The 10856-nt window shown below is 55.1% G+C and overlaps 1 pseudogene; it reads right to left on the reverse strand.

Moving 5' to 3' along the window:
* Window positions 1–308: 308 nt before the first annotated feature.
* Window positions 309–4427, reverse strand: LOC120382871 (annotated as a pseudogene).
* Between the last annotated feature and the right edge of the window lie 6429 nt (window positions 4428–10856).

A 10856-nucleotide genomic window follows, 5' to 3' on the forward strand; every position in this document is an offset into this window, starting at 1 on the left:
AAACGTCCAAGCAGGAGAGCGGAACAGATCCAATTAACACTAACCTTGCAAAACACATTTTGGTAATTTCACCTATAAACATTCTCTCCATCTTTCAGCCCCTACCCCCAGCGAATCAATTACATGCAACTTGCTTAATCCTTTCTTGCCATGTGTCACAGAAGTTTAGATCCTGGGTGGATTCTTCCATATTTAATGACATCAGATCTCCATATCAAACTTTTCCCGCAGTCCAAGCACCGCTGGAGTCTCTCCTGTGTGGACTGCCTGATGTTGAATAAGGTGTGACCTTTGTATGTAAACTTTCCCACAGTCCAAGCACTTGTGGGGTCTCGCTCCTGTGTGGATTGCCTGATGCTTAACAAGCTTTGACTGTCTATTGAAACCTTTCCCACACTCCAAGCACTTGTGGGGTCTCTCTCCTGTGTGGATTGCCTGATGTTTAACAAGGCATGACCTTCTTCGGAAACTTTTCCCACAGTCCAAACACTTGTGGGGTCTCTCTCCTGTGTGGATTCTCTGATGCTGAACAAGGTGCGACCTGCTTATGAAACTTTTCGCACAGTCCAAGCACTTGTGGGGTCTCTCTCCTGTGTGGATTCTCTGATGTTTAACAAGGCTTGATCTCTCTGTGAAACATTTCCCACAGTCCAAGCACTTGTGGGGTCTCTCTCCTGTGTGGATTACCTGATGTTTAACAAGGCTTGATCTCTCTGTGAAACATTTCCCACAGTCCAAGCACTTGTGGGGTCTCTCTCCTGTGTGGATTGCCTGATGTTTAACAAGGTCTGACCTCTGTATGAAATTTTTTCCACAGTCCAAGCACTTGTGGGGTCTCTCTCCTGTGTGGATTGCCTGATGATAAACAAAGCTTGACCTTCGTATAAAACATTTCCCACAGTACAAGCACTTGTGGGGTCTCTCTCCTGTGTGGATTTTCTGATGCTGAATAAGGTGTGACCTGCTTATGAAACTTTTCCCACAGTCCACGCACTTGTGCGGTCTCTCTCCTGTGTGAATTCTCTGATGTTCAACAAGCCTTGATCTCTCTGTGAAACATTTCCCACAGTCCAAGCACTTGTGGGGTCTCTCCCCTGTGTGGATTGCCTGATGTTTAACAAGGCTTGATCTCTCTGTGAAACATTTCCCACAGTCCAAGCACTTGTGGGGTCTCTCTCCTGTGTGGACTGCCTGATGACGAATTAGCTGTGACCTCTGTATGAAACATTTCCCACAGTCCAAGCAGCTGTGGGGTCTCTCTCCTGTGTGGACTGCCTGATGACGAATTAGCTGTGACTTCTGTATGAAACTTTTCGCACAGTCCAAGCAGCTGTGGGGTCTCTCTGCTGTGTGTAATGCCTGATGACGAATTAGGTGTGACCTCTGTATGAAACTTTTCCCACAGTCCAAGCACTTGTGGGGTCTCTCTCCTGTGTGGACTACCTGATGTTTAACAAGGTCTGACCTTCGTATGTATCCTTTCCCACAGTCCAAGCACTTGTGGGGTCTCTCTCCTGTGTGGATTGACTGATGTTTAACAAGGGTTGACCTCTCTGTGAAACATTTCCCACAGTCCAAGCACTTGTGGGGTCTCTCTCCTGTGTGGATTGCCTGATGTCTAACAAGGGTTGACCTCCCTTTGAAACATTTCCCACAGTCCAAGCAATTATGGGGTCTCTCTCCTGTGTGGACTACCTGATGTTGAACAAGGTTTGACTTTCTTATGAAACTTTTCCCACACTCCAAGCACTTGTGGGGTCTCTCCCCTGTGTGGCTTAACTGATGTCTAATTATTTGTGTCTTCGAAATGAAACATTTCCCGCACTCGAGGGATTGAGAGGGATTTTCTCCACTGTGGCTTCTCCTGTGGTTATTAAGATCTGAGAGCTTATTAAAGCTTTCTCCATGGTCCAAGCATTGAAGGGGTTTCTCTCCAGTATGGATTGTCTGATGTGTCACAAGCTGTGATCTCACAATGAATCCTTTCCCACACTGAAGGTAGTGCCAGGGTGTGTCTTCCTTGGGATTTGTCTGCTGCGCTCTGCGATCCTCCTCTCCTCCCGAACCATGAATAGATTCATCCACTTTCTTCCCTGGGTGGTTTCCCAGCAGCTTCTCTGACCTGTGCCAATTTCCCCAGGCCTCTTCGAGTTCAAAGCACTGGGAAAAATTCCCTTCACCTCTTCCCACAAAGGTCCCATGCGGTTCCACTTCCCCGGGAACTTCCTCATGATGATTCCCCTCCTCATTCTCACTCCCTCGCTCAGCACCTGCTGGGAGAGACACAATCCAGACAGGAGTCATTGTGCTGGGGAGAAAGAGGAATAGCACAGAGGGAAAACCCAACACAAAGACTGAGTAATTGGACTCCACATCCCACCCAAACCCTCACAGGGAAGGAAAGCTGGGAAGGAAACTCCTGCAGGTAAGAGGCTGGGTGGAATGGCATGAGCTGATGACTGCAGCCCTGCCCTGACTGAGATGAGGAAGAACTGAGGGTGCTTACTCACACCGTATTTGGGAATTCTCAATTTTTTCCTTCATTCCCTAGATGGTTTCTGTGGAAGTCCTCACCTGTATGGGTGCATCTCGGAAGCCTTCTTTCCTTGCAGGGCTGGAGATCCGGCACCCATGGCTCTTCCCCTCGTTCCAGCTGGACAATCAGTTCAGGTTTGGCAAGGGGGAATCCTGTGCCAAGGGTGAAATCAGACCAGATCAAGGTGCATGGAGCATTGGTGGAGTATTTGTCAGAAAGGACATTCTGTGAGTGGAACCTGTCCCTGTGCTCTGCTGGAGGAACGTGGAATCCAAGAGGAGTGGAAAATGGTCATTGAGCCCACTGAGCGCAGAGGAACTTGTCTGGGGAGGTGAGTTGAATTATTACTACACCTTCACTAGCCGTTCTCAGGATCTGTGCGCTCTGGAGGCCTTGGTGACTAACACACAGCTCTGGACTTAAACCCCTGCCTCTTTCTAAACCTGCAGAGACCAGAGCCCTCCCCTCGGCTGGAGCTAGTCCCAATGAGGGAGGTGAACAGGGATTGTGTGTGTAGCTGAGAAACAACACAGACAGGACAATGCTGGATTTATGCCCCTTTGAAAGCTGGAGGGGTGGGGATGGTTTAGCTTGTCCATTGGGTTTTGACACCCATGTCCCACTGGAGGAGGCATGGAGATGCAAGTCTCTCTCACATGGCAGCTGTGCATTATGGAACCCACTCACCTCTGATCTAACTGACATGGGAAGAACATGACCACAAATAGACACACAGACCCCATGGCTTCTAGTATCTGAGGGGACAGGAATCCCTTACCCAGCGAGGTCACCGTCTCGTAGTTCTCCTGCATGACATCCCTATAGAGGGCTCTCTGAGCGGGGTCCAGCAGAGCCCCCTGCCCCTGGGTGAAATACACAGCCACCTCCTCGAAGGTCACCGACATCTGAAACACCAAAAGGCCCCGGACATTACCTGCTGCTCCAGCCACAATCCAACTAGTCACGTGGCAGGAAGGATAAAGAAATGGAAGCTCTATGAGGGTCAGAGTAGCAGAATCCCACCCCCACCCTGATCAGAGTAGCCAGGAGGCTTCAGGGGGTGGGAGAAGGTGAGAGCTCCTTGTCCCTCCCAGCACACGGAGCAGGGCAGGGTCTTCTCATTTCCCACACGCCTGCCAGCCACAGGATGATACGGGAAGCAGAGCTCTGAGCCGGGGACAGGGACAGTAATCCCAACAGCTTCCCTGCGTATTTCACAGCAGCCTCAGGCTAGTGGGGTCTCACTCCAGCACTGGGAGCCTTGAAAGTGTTCCCAGCCCAGTGCAAGGGGGTGTATCCTGTTTGAGAAATGGGGGAATGTCCCATCTCCCCTCCCCCATCACCAATGGGCCCACTCAGAAAATCAGTAGGTTTATTACACCCGGTATCCTTCCTGCCCCTGCCCAGGTGCTCCCTGAAAATCCCCGACCCCAGCTGGCTCCATCACAGACATTTCCCTTCCCTGCGTCCTGGAAGACGGGCCCATCTGGAGCAAAACATTGGCTTGATTCCTCAGCCTGTCGGCTTCAGTCCATGTCACCCCCGATTCCCCACAGGCTCTTCAGACCCTCCTAGTAACAGTATCTCTGAGCCAAATGCTAGAAAAAGAGCAGAACTAAAGGGGTCACGTTGGGGGATTTCCCCGCACTGCCCTGTAAACTCCTCTCCCTTAGGAACAGCCGGAGCCCTCTGGTGGCATCACCTGAAGAACGAGCTGCCCTGGACTCCTGCAGCAGCCCCCAGGGACAGGCAGGCAGAGGCTGAGCCCAGTGGCCCATCCACACTCCCTGCCTGTCCAAAGCAGCAGCGACTCCGGTGGGGCTGAGATGTGAATCCTGCCCAGAAATCAGACCAGGGCCCCGGGCAGACCCCAAAACTCATGAGACACCGACCCCGCCAGCCCGGGGGTGTCTGACAATAACACACACTGGGAGCAGGGTGGGGGGCTGTCCCCCTTCCGCCTCCCCACACACCCCTTCCCTTCCAGTGCCCCCCCATCTTCCCCCATTCCAGCCTCGCTCCCCTCAGCCCCACAATCGCCCCGATCCCCCGAATCGCCCCATCTTCCCTTCAGTGCCCCCGCCCCCATCCCAGCCTGCCCCCCGCAGCCCCGCACCCGCCTCCTGCCCCCACCCCGCTGCCCCCGCCTGCCCGCACCCCCTGCACCTCTTTAGCCTCCGCCCCCTGCAGCCCGGGGGTGCCGGGGGGGGGGGAGGCGGGTCTCTCTCACCTTCCCTCCGAGCGGGGCCCCCCGGGGCCGGGCCGGGCTGGGGGCTCTGCCCTGGGAGAGGCTCCTGGGGGGGAGCAGCGGGAAGGGCCCTGCTGGAGATTCCCCTCTCCCGGCTGCAGCCAGGGCTCCGGGCTCCCAGCACCAGCCGCCCCCCGGGGCTCGGGGATCTCGCCAGGAGCCTGGGAGCCAGAGTCACCGCAGCGGCTGCGAGTCACTTCCTGCGGCCGGGCCGGAGCCCAGCGCTCGCTGCCCGGAGCCGCCTCCCGGCTGCTCCTGGGTCCTAGCGATCAAGCCGGCTCCATGCAGCATCTCTGGGCGCATGTTACCAGCACTGGGTGACCAGACAGCAAGTGTGAAAAATCAGGAGGGGATGGGGGGTAATAGGCACCTATAGAAGACAAAGCCCCAAACAGCAGGACTGACCCTATTCAATTGGGACATCTGGTCACCCTACCAGCACTGGTGCAAACGCTGGAGCTGGCTGAGCCAGACTCCTGGGAGAGAGAAGCAAAAGGAGAAAGAGAGGAAGTAAGGGGGAGGGGAAGGGTGACAGCAGAAACCCACCCTCATATCCACCAGGGGGCAGGGCCGGCCTCAGGGCCTTTTCCCTTAGCCCCTGCGGGCTCCCCATCCTGCACCCCCTTTGCCACTAATCCTTGCCCCCTTTTGCACCCCAACTCCTACACTGTGCCCCAACCCCTACATTTTGCCACCTTCACCCCAACCTCTCTACAGTGCCACCTTCACCTTAACCCCTTCACTTCCCTGCCACCTGCGCCCCCAACCCCAGCCCTGCGCTGCCCGTGTGCCTGCCACACGATTGTCCTGCCAAAGTCCCCCCACCCATGGGCGGCAGTTTCTATAGACCTGCGGTGCCCGGGCTCCAGGAATATTCAGGGCCGGGTGCCGTGCTCCAGCAGTGTTTGGAGCTGGGTCTCTGGGCCGGCTTTTGGCCTATTCCACCAATTCCTCCGAATCGGGCCCCGCGCCCAGTGAGAATCCCTTCCCTGGCTAGAGGCACCTTTTTAATTTTTACTCACCTGGCGGCGCTTTGGGTCTTCAGCGGCACTTCGGCGGCGGGTCCTTCAGTGCCGCTGAAGACCTGGAGTGAGTGAAGGACCCACCGCTGAAGTGCCGCCAAAGACTTGGAGCACTGCCTGGTGCGTACAAGCCTCATGTGTCTTTTTTTTTGGTTTTTTTTTTCAGTGATCCCTGCTGGGGCCCCGTGGAAACTGTTTGAATTGGGCCCCACACCTCCTAAAGCCGGCCCTGCCTGCCTGGATCGGGCCCCAGCCCCCGCTGGCCTCCCCCCTCCCCCAGCCCGACCCTGCGCCATGCTGCAGAAAGCAGGGCGAGCCTCTTCTTCTGTCTGCTGCCCCAGGGTCCTAGTGCCTGCCCCCCCATATTGGCAAGGCAGGCTGCCCTTACCCTGAGCCTCTCCAACGCCCCAAACTCTCAGCCCCAGCCAGAGCCCTCATACTCTGCCCCAGCCCTGAGCCTCCTCCTGCATCATGAATCCCTCATCCTCATCCTCAGCCCCACAGCCCTCACCCCTGTATTCCCGCCTATCCCCAAACTCCCTCCCCACAAGGTGCACTCCCTCCCCGTTCCCACATACCCCTTGCCGACCCCAAACTCTGTCCCAAAGCCTGCACCCTTCACCCCTTCCTGCACACCCACCCCTGCCCCAGCCCAGAGCCTGCACCCAGCATCCAAACTCCAGCCCAAAGCTTGTACCCTGCACCCTTCCTGCACCCTAATTCCCAGCCCAGGATCTGCACCCCAGACCTCTCCCTCCTGAGCCCTCTGCCAGAGCATTAGGCAGGTGGGGGCGGAGTTTGGGGGGATGGAGTTGGGAGGCGGGTTCTGGGCACCACCAAAATTTCTACAAACTTGCCACCCATGCCCCCACCCCCTTTTGCCCAGCAACCCCCATGCCCAGTGGCCTCCCACCCACAGACTCCCCACACTGCCCAGCACCCCCTCACAGCCCCCCACCCCACAACTGTCCAGCATGCCATATTCCCCAGGGCTTTCAGAACCAAAACATTAAAAATTCTGTGCACAATATTTTATCATTCTGTCCATTTTATTTGTCAATACCAGGGCCGTCCCTAGCTATTCTGGGCCCGTACACAACCCCCCGGTGGGGGGGGGCAGACCTCCATGGTGGGGGGAAGCCCCAGGCCTCCACAGGGGGGTTGGCCAGGGAGACAGGGAGGAACCACCCCCCAGCACTTACCGGGGGCACGGCTGGGGCCAGGCCTCTGTACTTCTTGCCACCGGTGAGTGTAGGCCAGGCCCTGCTGCAGAGTCCTTAGGGGCAGGGCTGGGGTGGGGCACAGGCAGGAAGAGGGATGGGGCAAAACTAGGGCAGGGGCTTTGGTGCCCCAAACTTCCTGGTGCCCCACATAGCTGCACACTTTGTGCACGGCCCCCTGGGCCCTGGTCAGTACATACACGTGGAGGCTCCAGCATGGCAGTGGGAAGCATTGGCCCCTGGCTGCACGGAGGTGGGAGATCACCCTGCAGCCTTCCCCCTCCCCTCCCCTCCTAGGAGAGGGACTTGGCAGTGACATACCTCGGTGTGCATGTCAAAAGGCCACAGGGAAGCGTTTCACATGGTGGCTGGCATGTCAGCCAGGACCCAAAATAGCTGATACCAATGGCTGAGTCCAGCCCTCACCAGGCCCTTGCCTGCCAGGGCTCTGGGCCATCACCTCCGAAGTGGCCTTTCATCCTCCCTAGAATGGAACATTTCCCTCTAGGCCTGAACAGCCCAGCAGTGCTTGGGGTGCGCAGTGTAGTAAGAACAGGAATTCGCTTCAGGCACCAGCATTTTTTTTTCTGCCCTGATTCACACAGGGCTTGTCTACACCACGCCAAGTTTTAGCGACGAGGCCGTGTCCATACAGCCTCGTCGCTAAAAGCCGGCACGTGTAAATGCTCTTTGTCGGCAAAATACTTCCAGTCCCACTGTCAAGGTATGATTCCCCTCTTTGAACTTTAGCGTCCAAAAGTGGGGACCTGCATGTACCCTTAAATCCTAGCTTAGATCTGATAGCACTGCCACCAACCAAAAAGAGAGTGTTTTGGTACACTTTCCATTCCCCCCAAACCTTTCCCTGGGGAACACAGATCCAGACTCCTTGGATCTTAACACAAGGAGAAATTAACCATCCCCCCTCCTTCCCCGCCCCCCCACCAATCCCTGGTGAGTCCAGACCCAATTTCCTGGATCTTAAAACAGAAAAATCAATCAGGTTCTTAAAAAGAAAGCTTTTAATTAAAGAAAAAGAAAATGTAAAAATTAACTCTGTAAAAGCAGGATGGAAATGCTTACAGGGTATTCAGCTTATATAGACTAGAGGGACTCCCTCCCCCCTAGCATAAGTACAAGTTACAGCAAACAGAGATAACAAATCCTTCCAGCAAAATACACATTTGCAATAAAGAAAACAAAAATCTGCCTTCTAGCTCAGTGGTTTGAGCATTGACCTCCTAAATCCAGGGTTGTGAGTTTAATCCTTGAGGGGGCTATTTAGGGATTGGTCCTGCTTTGAGCAGAGAGTTGGACTAGATGATCTCCTGAGGGTCCCTTCTGACCCTGATATTCTATGAAAAGCTAGTACTTACTATCTTGCACATGAGAAACTGTTTCAGGAAGATTGGAGAAACCTGGTTGCACGTCTGGCCCCTCTTAGATCCAAGGGACAACAACCAAACAAAGAACACAAAATAAAGACTTCCTTCCAACAAGATTTGAAAGTATCCTGTCCCTTCATTGGTCCTCTGGTCAGGTGTCAACCAGGTTTACTGAGCTTCTTAACCCTTTACAGGTAAAAGAGACATTAACCCTTAACTATCTGTTTATGACACCCACAAGCGGTGTTTGCGCTGCCGACAAAGCTGTGTTCACACTGCCACTTGCTGCGGCAAAACGTTTGTCTTTCGGATGGGGGAGCTTTTTAAAGTACCCGGGAAAAACAAGAGCTTTGTTGACAACGTGGCAGCGTAGACAATCCCATACCTGGTTGCCACACACGGCTCTGTGGGGCGGTACTGGGGATAACTCGGCACCCGCTTTCAACAGAGCCAGCTAAGCCTCATTTGAAGAGTGGCTCTTGGTTAGGATGATTTAAGGCAGTTTTTAAAGGTCTTTCCCATAGGTGAGGAAGCATGTGCTGCATTCTTGAAAGGCCCTTTAAAGTCCCACTTGACTAGGGTGACCAGATGAGAGACACGAAATATCAGGATGCGGGCGCGGGGGGTGGGGGGGCTGGCAGAGCGCAAAAAAACAAACAAAAAAAGAGCCAGTGGCAGAGGAAAAAGCAAACAAAAAAGCAAAAGTGCCACCGGAGCATAGCACCCACCGGCTGAGCACCCACCGGCAGCTCCACCCCCCACCCCCCTGCACCAGCTCCCCTCCGCTGCGCCTCCACCTCCCCTGAGCTGGCTGCCGCATCCTGCTTCTCCCCCTTCCCTCCAGTGCTTGCGCCGCCAGACAGCTGATTAGCGCAAGCCTGGGAGGGAGGGGCGAGGAGGAGGAGGAATGCGGCGTCTTTGGGGACGAGGCGGGGCCAGGGCGGGAATTTGGGGAGGGATCCAATGGGGGAGGGAAGGGGTGGTGTCGGGGAGGGGCCGGGAGGGCGCGAGGGCAAAATGTGGGGACAGTTTGTGTCCTGACCGATGTTCAGTCGGGACGCGGGACAAACAAGTAAATATCGGGACAGTCCTGATAAAATCGGGATGTCTGGTCACCCTGCTCTCGACTCTACACTGTTTAGAACTCTCCCTTGTTCAAACTGCTTCCGGCCAGAGAGACAGAGCTGCAGACACTTGGATCCTCAAGAAAAAAATAAATGTCCCTTTCCCCTAAGTAAAAGAATTCAGCTACTCCAGCCTTGTTAAGAGTGAATCCACCTTCTTCCCCAGCTAACAGATCGCTCCCTCCCTTGCACTCTGCATCCCTGATTGCTGCTTTTCTGCTCCAGGTACATCCATAGGCGCCGACTCCGGGGGTGCTCTGGGGCTGGGGCACTCATGGGGAAAAATTGGTGGGTGCTCCACACCCACTGGCAGCTCCCCGGCCCACCCCCTGACCCCAGCTCACCTCCACCTCTGCTCCGCCTCTCCCTGCTCCCCTGAGCATCCTGCGGCTCCGCTTCTCCCCCCAGCTCCCAGCACTTGCTACTGCAAAACAGCTGTTACACGGCGGCAAGTGCTGGGAGGGGGCGGGAGGAGGGGGAATGTGGTGCGCTTGGGGAAGAGGTGGGGCTGGGGTGTGGATTTGGGGAAGGAGTCCAATGGGACAGGGAGGGGGCAGATGTTTGGCAGGGGTGTAATAAAGGTAATAATTGGAGATATACCAATCTCCTAGAACTGGAAGGGACCTCGAAAGGTCATCGAGTCCAGCCCCCTGCCTTCACTAGCAGGACCAATTTTTGCCCCAGATCCCTAAGTGGCCCCCTCAAGGATTGAACTCACAACCCTGGGTTTAGGAGGCCAATGCTCAAACCACTGAGCTAACCCAGTGGTGGGGCAGTGGTGGAGTTAGGGTTGGGCCAGGGGCGTTGAGCACCCCCTAACACCAGGAAAAGTTGGTGCCCATGGGTACATTCCCCCACTTTTGTTTTAGTGCAGTTTCCTGTTGACAGACATATTGTTAATCACAGAATATCAGGGTTGAAAGGGACCTCAGGAGGTATCTAGCCAAACCCCCTGCTCAAAGCAGGACCAATCCCCAGACAAATTTTGGCCCCAAATCCCTAAATGACCCCCTCAAGGATTGAACTCACAACCTCGGGTTTAGCAGGCCAACACTCAAAACACTGAGCTATCCCCTTCCCACCCGTAAGCAGGAAAAGCCAATGCCCCCTTCTTTTATATTCCTGTAACTGTCCCTCCTCCCCAGCCAGGTTATGTGTGTACCTCTCCCTCCTCCCAGCCCATGTCTGCTGCTGATCCCTGCTCGGGAAGGGAGGGGAGGGAAACAGCCAAAGAGGATCCTCAGCATCTGGCCTTCAACTTCAGAGCAGAGGGAGGCAGAGTGAAAAGGAGATTGCAGGGAGTTGCCCACACAGCACCGGG

Source organism: Mauremys reevesii, linkage group 15, assembly GCF_016161935.1.
Source record: "Mauremys reevesii isolate NIE-2019 linkage group 15, ASM1616193v1, whole genome shotgun sequence".
NCBI classification, from domain to species: Eukaryota; Metazoa; Chordata; order Testudines; family Geoemydidae; genus Mauremys; species Mauremys reevesii.